General features: G+C 46.5%; 1 protein-coding gene across 7 annotated transcripts in view; it reads right to left on the minus strand.

Annotated features, from left to right (window-relative positions):
- AGBL4 (AGBL carboxypeptidase 4) overlaps positions 1 to 17446 on the minus strand; it is a 1099729-nt gene that overhangs the window by 123863 nt on the left and 958420 nt on the right. The window lies entirely within an intron of this gene.

Here is a 17446-nt window from a genome sequence, read left to right on the forward strand (position 1 = left end):
GAGCTTGGCCCAAGTCCGGAGTATTGTAAGATAATCTCTTGTCTATTGAGATCATTGTTTCCACCCTTGCATCCTCTCACCCTATCCCTTCATTCCCCATTTTCCACATAACAGCCAGTGTGATCCTCTTAAAACATAAATCAGATTGTGTCCTTCTCTGCTCCAGTGGTTCCCTGTTAGATGCGGAGTAAAAGCTGACGTCCTTCCAGCAAGCTACAAGCCCCCATGTGCTCCATCCCTGCTACCCTCTCGACCTCAGCTCCTACCACCACCGCTCTTGCTTCCTCTGTGCCAGATACTGGCCTCCTCCCTTTCCCTCCAACACACCAGGTACATCCCGCCTCAGGGCTTTTGTATAGGCTGTCTCTCTGCCTGGAATCCTCTTCCTCCAGATATCTGAGTGACTCATTTGCACTTATTTCAAATATTTGATTGAATGTCACCTGCTCAGTGAAGGCCACCCTGCCCACATTCTCCATACTCTCCCTTGGGAACATTAAAGCATTTCCCCAGGGCAAGTGCAGAGGTGACCTCTGGTTCTCGTCCTCTCCCTCTTCCTCTTTTTCTTACTCCAGATCTGCTCCAAGTCCTGCGTATACAGGTACCTCATCCAGGTCCCTGACCCCGTCGCCATCTGCTGGGCCTGCACGCACTGAGGCACTCTTCCGGCCAGCCCAGGCCGAGGTACAACCTCCAGAAATCTTGTGCTTGCTCACAATTGAAATTACCACCTTCTTTCTCTCTAATCCACCCTCGTCCTATCTCCAGGATGTCTCCCACATTGATCCATCTTGCTTTCCTGACAAAGATTTGTCTATAGCTCTCCATCACCTATAGGATGAAATTCTGCTCTTTGCAGAGTTTTTACCAGATTCAAAACTCATAGTGGCCATAATCCTTTCTTCTCTCTCTGCCCAAAGTGTCCCCCTTTCTCTTCTCTATCACTCTGTCTGACTAGTTTACCCTGCCATCTTATCTTCCAAGCCCCTCTCTCTATTTCCTTAAGCAATACAATTTGACCCCCTCTTAGCTTATTAAGTTTATAGCTCCACCTATCACCCTACTTAGAAAAATAAAGGACTCAAGCATCTCTCTCCTTTGAGATGGTTGGGGTGGATGGTGACTAAGTCATAATAATTTCCCCCATTACTTAAAATGAACATGACAGGGACCTTATGGGAAAATAACTAATGTCTCGTCGGGGAAAGCTTCATTGAGGAGAAGCCATCTGAGTTGGGCCTCGCTTAATGCATAGAATTTTTCCTGATGTTGGGGGCAGAAGGAAAAGTGTAAGCAAAGAAAAGAACTGTAAAACCACCTGAGATGTTGGGGCGATGGTTGACAATTTGGTTTGACTGAATCACAGTGTGTTGTGAGGGGTGGTGATGGTGAAGCTATAAAGGGAGATGTAGGTGCAAGGTGAAGGGCTTTGAACGCCTGGCAAGGAATTTTATTATTTTGTCTTTGTATTGCTGTATTTAGATCAACCAACTTCTGCTGTGTGCTTCTCGTTGGCTTCAGTGAGAATAGAAACAGTCCTACGTAGGTTACAACATCACCATCATAATCAAGGGGACACAATCAATAGAAAATGTACTGACATTATTTTGTTTCAAGAATTAAGTACTTTACTAAGTATGAAACACTTTATGTAAGTTAACCTTACGAGGGAGGTTCTATTATTATTATTCCCGTTGTGTAGATGTGGAAACCGAAGTACAGGATGGTTATAAACAACTTGCTTGAGAAAAGAGGTGACGTCAGGGTTGGTGCACAAGCAGTCTGACACCCTGCCCTCAAGGCACTTATTCTAACAGAAGAAGATATGCTCATGGGCTTAAGTCCATTTATAACTTGGGACAACGTGGTGAGGATTAAATGGCATAACGCATATAACCAACTTAACGTAGCACAGGTTCTGGCATATAATAGGAACTCAAGATGTTATATTGTTGTTTTATTGTACTTTATTATTGTTTTATACTACGTCCTATATGAGTGACATAGACTAATAAGTCTGCCGTCCATAGGGTGCTGGAGTGGACAGCAGACAGCAGTGATCGGGCATGACGCCCTGTCTTTCCCTTCAGTCTGAGAATCAGGCAGAGCTGAGCTCGTATCCCTGCTCTGTTCCCTCCTAATGTAGTAATAGGCATTTGTCCATATGGGCAAAGGGAATACTCAGCCTCTCACCCTATGATTCGGTGAGGGGAAGGGCGAATTTGCCTCTCCATCATTACAAGATGATGAGACTGGGGTGGTGCCTTTATCTCACCACAGAAAACAGACGAGTCAGATGTTCTCTCTTTGTGACCTGGCAGCTAGGACAGCAGCAGGGAACCCAGACTCAGGCAACAACTCCCACCCAGGACTTACACTCGGGCCAGATGATGCAAGTTGGGTTGTACAGCAGCGCTACCATGGTCCAGAGGTAGCTCATTCGTGCCAACAACCAGTTTTCTGCCCTCCAGAGTTATTCTGTTAATTGTTTGCTTTCCAAGTGTGGCCCCGTAGCTTCTGCCTTATTCTGTAAGCTCCTTCCTATAAATTCCTTTTTTGTTAAAGTGGCTAGAGTCAGTTCTAGTTTTTTTACTGCAAACATCTCTAACTGTATGGCTCTGTGGGCCACTTTATAGAAAACTCCATCAGGTCCCTATATTGTCCACTTCCCAATGGCTGGACGCCAAGAAGATGGGACATTTGGTCTGGGTGCTGTGCCTACAGAGCTCCTCAGCCCCCACACAACACCTATGAATTTGGAAAGGAACATCGTCCTTGATAATGAGTGATTGGATCCTTAGAGATGGTCCGTTTACCTACCTCTCCTCTGCCTCCAAATAGGAATGCCCTCAGTGGTGTCCTGGCCAAGTCAGCAGCTTGCTCCACAACACCCTAGGACCTAGTACTGGCCACCTCCCCACTCAGCATGTCGCATTCTTGGGCAGCTCCGTTAGGAAAGTCTTCCTTCTCTTTAGCTGAAATTTGTCTTCTAGTGACTTTCTCCATTGGTCTTGGCCTTGCACAAATGGAGTTTCACAGAACAACGAGGCAGGGATGTGAAGATCAGGGGGTGTGGGAGTCAAGGTTAGGCTTAAGCGTTGGCTGTACTCCTCACCAGCTATGTGATCTTTTCAAAATTTCCTTTTTAAATAAGCCTTTCTGGGCTTCTGCTTTATCATATGTATAATGAGGATAACAACCTTGACCTTCTAGATTGCGGACATGAACTAATGTCTGTAAGTGGCCCAGCAGAATCCTCAGAACAGAGTGACTAGTGAATAAATGGTAGCCAGTGATGACGACAGCCCTGGTGGTGATTGTGGGATTGTTGAAATTGTCTAAACCTAAATATCATCTCCTCCAGGAAGGCTTCCTGACTTACTCTCTATAAATGTGGGATCGGTGCCTCTCCTGTGCTCCCATAGCATCCATCGCTCGCCCCGTCAGAGTAGCTACAGCACAAGATGTAGTAACTGTTGAGTCTGTCTTCCCCACTGGACCACAAATTCCTCAAGGGCAAGGATGATGTCTTATTTATGTTTTTATTCCTGTGCCTGACAAAGAACCTGAATTATGGTAGACATCGAGGTTCATTCAACAGGTGTTGAATAAACTTTTCATTGATTCCCAAGCATTTCTCGTATACCATATAATATAGTTCTCACAACCACCCAGCCACACGGGTGGACTCAACGTTTTAAGTGGCACTGTTGAGAGCCAGAGGCGGTAAGCCATTCCTTCACGGGTACCCAACCAGGCCCCCACAGGGCCCAGACTTGCATCCAGGTGCCCTGGCCCTGTCCCCCATGGTCTTCCCACTTAGCCATGCTGCTTCCAGGAAGCCTCTTTGATTCAAAAAAGTGAAATTCAGAACTGAAGGAAAAGTGTTACAGGTGAGAGATCCTGAAAGACCAACTTCTTGATCCAGCTGGCTGATGAAAATAGAGTGTGACTGGTGATTCAAAGGCAACTTGAATCCTCAAAGAATCCTAGAGTTCTTTAGAAGTGGAAGCATTTGCGAAACTCTTCAGTGAGTAGTGCTGGTGCTGGGTACCTTTGGAGCTGCTGCTTAAAGAATGCTTTGAATGACAACCAGTCTATTAGTAGGTGGGTATTTACTGAACAAAACGTCTTAGTAATGATATAGGAGCCCTAGTTAGGGAATAGGGGGACAGGTCCCACCTCTAAAGTCTATATCATCTTAGGAGAGTCACCTTCCTTCCCTGGGCTCCATGATCTTCTTTGTAAAACAAGGGTCATACTTCACTCACAGGTGTCTCTTCCAGCTCTCTCACAGGATTCTAAAACATCAATAACGGGCTTTACCCCCAGAGTTAGAGACTTGGAGGAAGCACACATTTTCAATCAAGTTAAAACACAAAGAAAATAAAACATTCTAGAAAAAGGATTGCTATCTTTTTGAAAAGAAACACCAGTAAGGTTACCAGCATCTTAACATTCATTGCATGCATTTTTCAACATTTGAGATTTGCATGGGGCCAAATCCTTGCCTCTAAGAGTTCTCAAGTTGCTCTGAGCTTTGAAGAGGGGATGGGAGTGTGCCAAAAGCCAAGGCATTGGAGAGTATCCAGGCAGAGGGTGTGGCATGGGCAAAGAGAAGTGGGAATGACTGGAAATCATATATATGTCAAACAGGCTGCTAATGTGTTGATCTTGTGTCTCTAACTTGACTATACACACCAGAGTGGTAAGGCTGGTGCAGTGGTTTCAGAACACAGCTCAGCTGCCTAAAGACAGAGGAATGGATCAAATGGCCTCCAGATGCTAGTCTCTCACTCCTGTGTTTGCCACTTTAGTCACTAACTAAATCCTGGGTCTCTGTTTCCCTGGTGCTCTTCTATTCTGTTATTTATTTTTAAGATGAAATATCTGCATGAGCTCAGAATTAGGACGAATGTTCCGACACAAATGGAGCTATTGATGGCATCAATGAGACAGAACATTTGGCATTAGGACCATTCTAGAAAACCCAGATTTATGGAAGTCAAATTTATATATGACCACACAAGGCATCATTTCTTTCTCTTGAGTTGGAGCTACTTTTGAGTATCTTTTCTTTTTTTCTTCCAAACTGTGAGCCCAATGAGGGCAGGGACTACATCTGAGTCATCTTGCCCATCTCCACTACAAGTTATCTACTGTAGACCCAGGTGCAGAGAAGGTCCGACATATCTATTGAATGAATGAGTGAATAGATGCACAAATGCATAAACAATAGGTTTGCAAACAAAGGGTAGATAATTACTTAAAGACATATTTTGAAAAATATTTAAGTACCTGTTCCATGCTCGATACTTTTACAATAACCAAGTGAGGTAGGTATTATTTCTCCCCATTTTATAAAAGAGCAAATGAAATGCAAGAGAGATTTGACCTTAAGGTCACTTGAGTACGGCTAGGATATAGAGCTGGGATTTGAACCCAGGGCTTACTGATGCCAGAAGGATCTACAGTGACCCTCTGAGGTCCCCCAGCCATCAGTAAGACTGTGATCTATGGAAGAGATACTAAGCTACTCCTTTGCTCTTTCTTGTACTGTACTGGTCTCTTCCTCCACTGCCCAAAGGCAGAGATGCAATGGTTCCAGAGAACATTACTCAAATAGTAAATAAATAGCTCCATCTCATGAAAGTCATCATGCCTCATCCCTGTTGCAATAACAGCAGCTAGAATGAGAGCAATGATTTTAAGTCCCCTCTTTATAATTTCCTTTTCATCTCCTGTAAAGGACAGAGAAAAAGGCAGTTTGGTGGATCCAGATCAATCTTGTTCTGAGCACCGTGGGGCTGCATGCTCCTGGAAGGGTGTCATTGACAGCAGAGATGGATGGGGCTCACATGCAATTGTCCCTCAAACGCAGCAGTTTTTCAGCATTACCAATGAGCTGGATTGGATTAAGTATATCTGCACCAAAAGCAAAATAAATATTGCTTTATTTAATACCACTAAAAGGTTGGGATCCAATTGCTCTTGTCCTGAGGCACCTTCCAGCACTATTGATTAGCCAGTGTCAGAATGCCAGACAATCTGTCATCAACAGCGTCTACAAAATGCTTAGCAGGTGGGGTGGGCTCTGCTGTGGAGAAGATGGAGGACGGCGGGCAGTGTCCTTTGTCCCAAACACAAGGGATAATTATAACGCATCCACTCTTCATTACTACCAACAGGATATTTAAAATATTTCCTTCACATCCCTTCTTAGATTAGCATAACAATGAGATATCTATGACCAGGGCTGCGGAGGCATAGACGAGGATGGATGAGAACATAGGTCTCAAGTCAGAAGGACTTCGGTTTGTGTCCCAGACATACCACTGAGTAGTTTTGTGACCTTGGACCTGTTTTGCTCAAAGACCTGAAAGCCATGGGAGGGCAGAAACCGAGTCTATCTCATTTGCCATTGAGTCTGTAGAGCTAGCACAGTGTCAAGTACACAGCCAACTCTCAGTTAAACTGCATAGATGAAGGCTCAGAAAAGCTAAGTAATTTGTCTGTAGCCAGCAAGGACAAGTGACAGAGGCAGAACTTGAACTCAGTCTGCTGGCTCTGAAGCCGATGCCTATATGTTCTGAGCCGCCATTCTGTTCTCTTTCAACAGTCCTGGGAGTCAGGTCAGGGATTCACGTGAGTAAGGTCAGGGGTGGACGCGACACCCTTATCTTTTAAATGGGGAAACTAAGTCTCAAATGGGAGACTAGCATGAAGGGAACCTTTATACAAATCAACAATAAGCCACTCCCTCCAGGCTGACAACTTATAAACAGGTGCCCCTTCTGGGGAGGTGAAGTGCAAAACGATGCCACTTGCTCTGGTCAGACTTGCAGTGGGAGCAGAGTGCAGCCCCCTTGACCATGAGCCCTCGTGCAGTGCACACACTGCACGACCGTGTGAGACGACCTTGGATGTGCACGGGGTTCATAGCAGAGCCAGGGTTAGCGCTTGGTCAGCCAGGTCTTTATCCTGTAATGGCGGCCTTTCTGGAAACAGCAGGATTGGGGGAAGGGGATGAATGCTCAGACCATGCCGGGAAAAGGGATCATCTCCAGACCTAAACTTCCTGGGGCCCTTTCTCCCAGGACATAGCAGACAAGGAGTGGCTTTTTCGGAGTGCCTTCTCCCTTCCCATGGAAAGCAAGTGCTCTGGGGATCATGCTCCCTCCTTCCTGTCCCCTGTTTAGTGGTGACAAACACTAGGACTGGTGGTGATGGAAGGAGGGGTAGGAATTTCCATACAGCTTACAACAATTCTAAAAGCCAGTCACCAACCAGAAGGCACCCAAGACTTCATAAAACCCAATCCCCACAGATGGGGAAACTGGGGCCAAGGTCACACTTCTACATAAGAGTACAGTTGGAAGCCCATTACAGATTGGAAAAAAAAATGGATTATGTTTCTCTGTATAAGAACACTGACAAGAAAGAAAAAGAACCATTTCGACAGGCCTGAGGGGACACCTTTTCAGAAGGAGTATAGTGGCCCTTAGGGCTAGGAATTGGCTATTTCAACTTTTTAAGTGAAAAAAAAAAAGGCGGAGGAAACACAAAGGGGATGAGAAGTCCTTTAGGTCTTCACAAGATCTGGGAGCTGACGGGACCCGGCCCACCTGGTCTGAGAAGTGGTTTAGATTGCGAGAGTGGACTCAGGAGCCACGCAGCCTGGATAAGACCCTGGCTCGGCCACGTATCGACTGTGTGGCTTAAACTCTCTGAGCCTCAGCTCTGCTCTGCAAAATGTGGATTTCACCTACCTCAGAGGGCTGTTCTGAGGATTAAATGCGATCAGCCATGTACAATGCTGGGGACACTGCCAGGTTTGAAATAAATGCTACACACATGTTAGCTGGTCTTATGGTTTGATCTTGGTATGACCCCGAGGGCCCTCCACAATCTGGTCCCCACTTACTTCTCTAGCTTCTTATGCCACGTCCCTGATCTGTACATCACAAGGCTTGTATAAGTCTTACGAGCTAATTGCAAAGACGCGCCCTCTCTTATGGGCTGACGCAGTTCCTCCAAGTCTCAAGGCTTGTCAGGCTTGGGCTGTAAGTCAGTCAACCTGCTCTGTGAGCTGGTGCCTTTGTGCCAGGTGTGATCCTACACTGTGGGCAGCAGCCCTGACCATTTGTCATTCCCCAGGGCTCCCTTCTCACTCAGAGAGCAGGCGGCAAGCCTCAGGGCTGCGCAGCTGGGCTCTGTCCGAGTCAGCTCCTTGGTTTCGACGCCTGGATCTCCTATGATCATGGGACCGTGAATAAATGATTTAACCTCTTTTCGTGCTTCAGTTTCTTTGTAAATGAGAATAATACAAGAATCTACCTCATAGGTTCATGGGATTGTTCGAACATATCCCCCCATTGCTTTCAATCCCACTGGGGACTTTTAGTCCCCAGGAGTAGAAAAAAATGGCTCTTCATCTCCATCCCCTTGCTTCCTCTTCCTGAGGGAGGGGCTGGAACTTATCTGCTTGGTCAATTTGAGAAAAGGAGCAGAGCCTGTTGCGCCGAGCCCCTCCTGCCATGGAGTGTTTAGATCTGTTCGGAGGGGACATTCTGGCCTCCTTTCTGCCACATGGTGTGTCTTCTGGGAAGTAGCTCACTTCTTGCTCTATTTGTGGCTGGTTGAAGGAGCTGAATTTGGGGGTAAGGTAAAAGGAGGCCAATTTTAGTCACAGATACAAGCCATGTCTTCCAAATCCTGCTTTTATTAACAATAAAGCTAACATTTTGATGTCTATCTTTCTGATCCCTGTATCTCCTTCGAAATTAGCAGAAGTAGGATGAGAGTGGCAATGGGACAATGAGCAGTTACTGTCCCTACACCTCCAGTGGAAATCATGTTTATAAAACACTTAGCACAGGACCTGGCAGCTGGTATATGTTTAATGAATGTGTGTGTTATTATCTTCACTGTTGTTATTCAACATCACGATTCCTTTGCTGTAGAACGTGCAGCCATTCTCTTCCCCTGCTGACTCCGACTCATCCTCCAAGACTCATCTTACATACCGTGTTTCCCCCAAAAATAAGACCGGTCTTATATTAAGGTTTGCTCCAAAAGACGCATGAGGGCGTATGTTCAGGGAATGTCATTCTGAAAAATCATGCTAGGGCTTCTTTTCCGGTGAGGTCTTATTTTCGGGGACACACGGTATCATCTCCTCCATGAAGGCAAAGCCCATCTCAGATCCCCAGTGCATGGCACAAAGTATGTGCTGGGTGAACGTTTGAGGAAAGGAAAGAAGGGAGGGAGATGGGAGGGATTGGGAAAAAGAAGAGGGCAAAGAAACCCTACATTTGGTTGAAAGGCTACTTATGCAGAGGCAGAGTGCTAGCAAAGGGCCGGGTGTGAACTAGAGTGGGCCGCTTCAGGGCACTGGAAAGGGCCCAGGAAGGCAAGAGAACCACTGGAGGGTGATGGTGCAGGACGGGGCAAGGTGGACGGTGGGCGATGGAGCCAGAAAGGAAGTTCCAGGATGCTGAACATGCCTTGAGTACCAAGCAAAAGAGTTTAGCTTCCCCATAGTCAATGGGAACCATGAAAAGACTACACAGAGAACTGACACTGTTCAAGCCGTGGTGTAGGAACTACCTGAAACCAGAAATGATGACGTTCTTGATTCTATCAGTGTTTCGCTCCTCCAGGCTCCCCAGCCACCAATTCTGGGTTACTGTCTCCTCTGAGGCCTGTCCTCACTGCAGAGCCAATTATTAAAATCAACTTGCTATGAACTCTAACTTTGAAATGCTATTCAGCTGCTTGCAGAGACAGAGATGGGGAGCTGCCTCCACAGACATCTAGCCATCTGGCCTTTCCTGCAGAACCTGACTGGGAAGCTCATTTGAATAATTGGTTTTGGCGGTGTGCACTTGTGGGTTAGACACCTGATTACACTGCCAGCCCCAGCGTCCTTTCAGCCGCCATAGAAACATCACTCAGGTTACATAAAGCAGGAGAGACTCTCTGGGAGGTAAGGCTCTGTCTGGCCCCTGCTGTCACTCATGCTTCATCTGGACTATGTGTCTCACTCACTGTGTGACCTTGAGCAAGTTAGTTAGCCTCTCTGTGGCTTGGTTTCTTCTTTGCTCAAAGGGGAAGAGTGGCTCCTGCTCTGCCTATGCCATAGTCTTCTTGAAAGTCTCTAAGAGAAGATCGGGGAGTTGTGACTTAGCAGAAATGCAAGTGGAAAAATTTAGGTTGAGGAGAGCTCAGCGTCAGATAGCAATGTGCATGTGGGCTGTATCAGAAGTATGGTCCTCAGAATTAGGCTTGTAATGGTCCCTTCCTACCTGTATTGCACTAGCTAGCTCTGGAACTTGAGGGTGTCACCTTCCCTACATACGCCTCAGTTTCCTCATCCGCAAAATGAGAATAATAATGGAGTTGTTCAAAGAATTAAGTGACACAAAACATGCAAAATGCTTAGAATAGTGCCGGGCCCAGAAAGCTCACTGGCTGTTAGCTACTCACCAGCACTATTAATATTGCCATCATCATCATCATCATCATCATCATCATCATCATCATCATAACTGTTCAGTCCTGGACACCAAGCCTCAAAGACAGACAACGACAAACATCTGGAGTATGTTTGGAGGACAGCAGGAAGGGTGGGGAGAGGAATGGATTTCAGATTTCATATGGAAAGTTGGAAGGCTTTGGGAATCTTCAGCCTGGTGAACATAGTGGTTGGAGTGGGCGGGGAGGAGTGGGGGCACATTCCTCAAACAGCTAATGGCTACTGTGTAAACAGTGGACTGAACCTGAGTAATCTTTCGGGAGGAAGAAGCAGAAGCAATGGGCTGGCAGGTTTAGCCTGAATATAAACACTCTCTAATGGTCAGAGCTGGCATGAGAACAACGCAAGCTTTGAGAGGGAGAGTCTCACCCAGCCCTGGCTGGAGGTGGACAAGCAGGAGGGGCATGGCTGTCACTTGGGGATGCTCCTGAGGGGATCCCTGCCCTAGGCAGGGCACTGGACTAGATGTCTCTAAGCTCCCTTCTCACACTAAGGCTGATAATGTTATGGCAGGAGCACCAAGGAGGGTGGGTATGAGTGGGGTAGGGAAGGAGGCACCGTGAGAAGAGGCTGGCAAATCTTTCTGGGAGGCTATGCTTGCAGTGGATCTTTGTTTTCCATTTCTAGCATGATGAAAAATACACAGGTTTTATGCTGTCAAAGAGCAAAGGATATTGACATGCATTTTATATAGCTAATTTTTTGTTCTATTCTATTTTGAACAGTTTTAAATGTTTCCTCATTTGGATGTTGACATGGGCAAGACTGGCCGTTTATAACGTCTGCGTGTGTGCGTGTGTGTGTGTGTGTGTGTGTGTGTGTGTGTGTGTGTGCTGGAAATCTCTCTCCTGGTGTTTCACCCTCTGCCATGCTTAATGATCTTTTGCTGTGCAAATCTCTTTTTATCTCCCTTTTATGTCTGATGAACTCCTGTATATCCTCCATCTTTCAAAAACCCTCCCGCATCACTCAGTCAGAAGGAAGCACTCACTCTTTCAGGAGCAGAGTAGCAGGGGGTTAATTCTGCAGCAGGCTACGATTGGCCTGCCTGGGTTGCTAAACCCACTCTGACCCTTTCTGCTGAGGAACCAAGGGCAAGTTACTTGGTTCCGCTGTGCCTCAATTTCCTTCTCTATTTAAGATGGGGCTATAATACTACCGCCATCTTAGGGCTGCTCAGAGGGTTAAATGTGATGATACGCACTGGGGGTGCCAAAAAAATTGTGTACAAGTGGACACTTTGTTCAACGTTGCTCAAGCAGTAGTTCGCCGTAGTCAGAAGTGTCTGGACACTGATGGTAACCACTTTGAGCACCTCTTGTAATTGCAGAAGTCAAACGTGACTTGTATTCATCTTTTGTTATCAGTATATATTGAGTATTACAATTTTAATACAGGTTTCCTTTCTTAAAATGTGTATACATCTTTTTGGCACCGTCTGTATATATATAAAGTGCAGTTTATAGGCACTTAGACATTAGCTTGTATTCTACCTAGGCCTCCAAAGCATCACACACACCCATACACACACACACCTCTACTACAAACACAGGGCTTCTTAGTGAGAAGGGCTGCCTCTGATTTCCATCTGCTTTTCTAAGGCCCAGTACAGGGCCTGACACTCAGCAGGTCCTCAGCAAACCTTAGATAAGTTGGATTCACTGCAGTCAAGCATTCTTTGCTACGTGAGGAGTGCCAGGGCCAAGAGACACAATGAGGAGTGGGTCGGCAGATTGCAGCAGCTCCACCATCTCCACCGTGGGGTCTGCTGTGGAATGCTATAAAGCTGTATTATTTCTGCACCACCCATGGAGGCCCGTTCCTCTCCCCCACCTCCACGGTTCCAAGAAGCACTGAGGTTTCCTGAAGATGAGAAATTTCACAGCATCTTTCTATCTTTTGGGTAACTGCGTATTTTATGATGACTAATAGGCAATTACTATGGTAATATTGCAATTCAGCATGTGTGAGGTTTGGGAAATGAGAAATTATGGGTAACTACTTTGGACTCATTTCTATGGTAACAAAAAGTAATTGTCATTAAATACCAGTTATACTGAGGCTGTACCTGGTAATTATAGATTTTTATGCCCAGAAACATAAATAAAACCAATAAATGTATTCAAAGGTCTACGACTGTTTACTTACACGTGGCTCTATGGAATACACAATGACAAGCACCTAATTAAGAAATGCAAACCCAACATAGAGTTTCATATTGTCATATGGAGATGGAGAGTGTGTTTTTCAAATCCAAGGCAACTTGTGTTTTACCCACACTCAGAAGAAAACACAGTGGGGTACAGGTGGGGTGGGGGCCGTCTTCTCTGCAAAGGAAATGATGAGGAAGAGGTGGCGGAAAGAGCATGCAAATGCTTCAGTGCATGTGGGCATGCCGACGGCTGGGCGCTGAGAATTGCCAGTGGATTATACACTGGCTCAGCCCATCACCCCCCAACCTAATACCTTCCAACTAAGAGCTGCCTGCAGCTTCTTGGCTCTACAATATCTGGAGTTACAGCATTCATCTGTAAGGACCGCTAGGCCCCAGAACTCTACAAAGATGCTCACATTGCATCAGTAGTCATGCCACTCTTATTTTTTTTATTATGGTAAAATACACAGAACATAAAATTTACCACTGCAATCATTTTCAAGTATACAGGTCAGTGGTATTAAGTACATTCTTAATGTCATTCTATCATCACCACCATCCATCTTCAAAACTTTTCATCAGGATGAAGCATCATCCTGACATCGGGGCTGCTGTACCACGAGGTGAGGACCCCACCTCCACCCATACACCCAGCCACCTCCCCTCCTCACCCCTGCCATCCCCAACTCGAGCTCTGGCATGGGGCCTGCCCAGCACCACTGCCCCACCCTGGGTGGGCCAAGGGTAGGCTCTTGGGCCCTGAGCTGCGGGAGGTGGGGCAGGCCCAGGCTCGGCAGGTTCTGGGTTCTGTGCCTGCTGCTTGCGGCTCGGGGGCTGCCTGACTGCAACTCCAGGACCAGCTTGGAGCCTGGGGTGGACCCCAGCGTGGATGGACTGCTCCCTCAGGGCCCGGAAGTGGGCGGAGGCTGTGCTCTGACCGGCATTTCAACATGTGTGTGTCACCCACCAGACATCTTCCACCACTGCCAGGTGGGTCCCATGTGCCCCCCACCTGCCACGGAGCCACATCTGTCACAGGCATCCCAGTAAACAATAGCTCCCCATTCTCCCCTCCACCCAGCCTGTGGCAACCACCATTCTACTATCTGTCTCTATGATTTTGATTTCTCTGTATGATAGCTAATCTACACTGGGGGGTATAGCTTTGTTCCATAGCATATAATGACTAAACACTGCTGTTGAGTTCATGTATTCATTTAGATGCTACATATCAAAGGCTCATTCTGTGCCAGGCACCGTGCCAGGCTCTGGGGATACAGGTAGACAAAGTCCTGACTTCATGGAGTTTACAGTCTACAGTGGAGACAGCCATTAAACAAAGTCACGTAAATGAGCACAGGATTACTAATAGGGGCAAAGGCTATGAAAGGACAGTACAGTGTGCTCTGAAAGAGTATAATGGGAGCCCTACTTTATATTGGAGGCTCTGGGAAGGCCTGTCTGTGAATTGGCATTACACCTCAGACCCGAACTGAAGCAAAAGGCCAGAGTAATTGGAGTGTAATAGGGGACACAGTGCATCATTGCCCTGTGTCTTTTCTATATGCCGTAATAGCATTGTTATCTACCGTGACGTCACCTAACGCTTACAGATGGCTACCGCAGGGTACGCTCTAGTTGCTTGTGTACACTTTAGTGTAGGACCTTCACCCTCCTCCCGTACGCCACGGGCTACTAGAATGTAGTTAGCGAATGCTGCTGCTCTTTAACATAAAGAGCATCATCTATCATGGTGTAGCTGCCACCTTTTGCAATTAAATGCTAGAATGCACCTTGTCTAGTTTACTATAAATACAATAGTATAGATACTTGTATTGTATTAACTATAAGCTTTGAACGATCAACTCACCTGACTGTCCTCTAGACTGAATGACATGTTTCTTTAATATAGAAGAAAAAGAAGGTGAACAAGGAAGGGGAGAAGGAAGGGAGGAAGAGGAGAGAAGAGGAAGAAAAAAGGAGCGGAGAAGAGGTTCCTCGAGGGCAGGCCTGACTCGAGTTGTTCACACAGGGTCTGGCCTATCACACGCAGGCTGGAGGGGACTGTAGGGTGGCAGGGAGCATCAGCAACCCGGGCTCACACAGCCCTGCATCCTTGCCTGCTCCTCACAGGCCACAGGACCCAGGGCAGATCAGTTCACTTCCCTGAGGCTCGAGAGAATGCACATCCTGGCGGGATGTTGAGACAGTGAATCAGAGAGCACGCGAGAGGCCCGTTTCAGTGAGGTGACCAGTTCCTGGGAGACCTGGCCCTGTGCACAACTTCCTCGCTCACTCCCCCCCCCTCCTTTTTCCTTTGTGCTTCTCACCTACTCTCCCTCCCTCCCTCCCACCTGTCCTGCTGTCCTCAAGCTAAGTTGAGAAGATTTTTATTATTTGCGAGCAGAGAAAGCTTAAGAAAGGCACTCCTTCACAGAGAGGTCGTGAGGATTAAGTGTGGGGGTGCTTGACATGTGCTGGGTGGGTGAGCAGATTCCTTGCAGCGGCATTTCCCATGATGTGTTATGACCCTAACCCCACTGGTGGAGAGGTGGGCAGGTAGAGAGGAGGGGAACAAGCTCTACAGCAAAAGGATTCCTTGATGTTTAACTTTGGGAAACACTGAATACTTTATTTCTCCTCTTTAGATTCCTGCTTATTAGCATACTCAAACCTGAAAAATCTTATTGTAAAAAAAAAACATGTTTAACTTTGTCTAGCTCTGTATTTCCCAAACTCACTCGAATTCCAAATTCTTTTTTCCCCCCATAATGCCTTGGTAAGTCCCACCAAACCATGGAAATACTGCCGTAGACAGGAGACAGTGGCTCTGGGAGGGGCTGGCCTAAGGACCTCTAAGGCACCTTGAAGCTCTGAATTCTGAGTCTTTATGATTATTTTCCACATTCTCCAAATCTGTAGTAGTGAATTCCATGATTGATAGGCTCTTTGTTGCTCCTCAGAGCTGTTTTAGCAACAGGATTAATGCCTGTGGTTAGAGGTTTTTCTCCATCTCTCATAATGAGAATCACGTCTTCTCACTAGGAGAAGGTTGAGGGCTTAAACTTCTGTACAGAACCAATTCTGAGGGCTACAGCTCTTTTATCCTGAAATCCAAAATCACAAAATCTGGAGTTTGAAGACATAAAAAAGTGTCTAGTTCCCCATCGCTACCCTACTGACCATCTGAAACCCGGAGGGGGGAGGCATTTTGGCCACGGTCACAGACCTTTTTTCCAACTCATCATCCCTGGATGCAGACGATGACATAAATATGTATGTAAAGTGGACAGTATTGACCTCTTTCTGACCACTGCCGCTCTTGTAATTAAGCAGAAATGTTAACATAAATCAAATGGTCTTTCTACCACCATTATCACTCGCAGTGCATTCTGTCCAGGGAAGGTAGAAAAGCATTGCTCTCAGGTCTGCAGCAGCCATAAAACCTGCCAGCGGTAATAAACCATCACTTGAGCCAATTAAGAGAGGAAGCAAAACTGTCTTTAATTAAGGCATCATGCATCCCATGGGCTCTCTCTAACTCACATCCAGGGGGATGAGGAAGCCCCTCTGGACCCAACTGCCATGCTCTTGAAAAGCAGTAAACCAGCTCTGTTTAAAATGGACCTGGCTGGTATCAGACAATCTGGGTTCTGGTCTAAGCTCTGCCACTGCCCTTGGGCAAGTCTCATCTCATCTCTGGGCCTCAGTTTCTTCATCAGTAAAGTCCTGGCTTTTCTTCGCTCATATTCATCAAACACTTTTTGAACATCTACTGTGTGCTGATTCCTGCTACTAGGCACTGGGGTATGTACTACGATCTTTAAGGCGCAGCCCCTGCCTCTGGTGGCTTGAGGCCCAGTGCAGCCAGGCAACGGATAAAACTGGTTCAATAACCAGTCTGGTGGGAGCTCAGAGAAGGTATTGACCAATTCTGCTTGGAGGTTTGGGGAATGTTTTCCAGAAGGAGGGGCACAAGCTGAGCTGTGAAGGGTGGTTAGTGAGATGAAGATGGGAAGAGGAAATTCTGGGCAGAGGGCAGCCTTTATAAAGGTGAGGGATCAGAGACAAACAGGACACATCTAGGGAACTAGGCTTTGCTTAGTGTAGCTACAACCACAGTTCTAAGAGTGGAGGGTGGGAGGTCAGACAGGAGAGTGGGAAGGGAGGCAGCGTGGGGGACAGAGGGGCACCAGGTCATCCAGAGGGTCGTATACGAAGCTGAGGAGTTTCAATGTTTTCTTAAGCATTGTGGGACTAAGCGACAAGCTGGATAATTTGGACAGTGAGGGTAGACAGTCAATGATTTACTGGCTGTGAGACTGGGTAAGTCAGTTGCCTCAACTGTGAAATAAGGGTAATAACACTCACTGAGAGGATCAAAGTTCTTTTGGCAGAGGGTCCCCTGAGCAATGGAATTTTAGGCTGTAATTACGGTGCTACCAGAAGAAAGAGAATTCAAGACAGGAGTGTCTGAGTAAGTGTGGGGCTACGGGTATGCCAACACTAAAGGGAAACGCTGTCAGATAATCCGGGATGCCACATGCCATCATTAATGACCTCCAAGAAGAAACAGAGAAATGAAACAGTAATCATTATAACCACCACATGATATTCTGCAAAGCACATTCCTCCCCACCATTTCTTGTGATGCTCACAAGTGCCCTGTCAGGTAAGTTATTATTGTCTTCATTGTGCAACAGAAACTGAGCGTCAGAGGGAAAGTCAATTCCCCAAGGTTACACAGGAAATAG

The sequence above is a fragment of the Rhinolophus sinicus genome, linkage group LG06, assembly GCF_036562045.2.
Source record: "Rhinolophus sinicus isolate RSC01 linkage group LG06, ASM3656204v1, whole genome shotgun sequence".
In the NCBI taxonomy this organism is placed as follows: domain Eukaryota; kingdom Metazoa; phylum Chordata; class Mammalia; order Chiroptera; family Rhinolophidae; genus Rhinolophus; species Rhinolophus sinicus.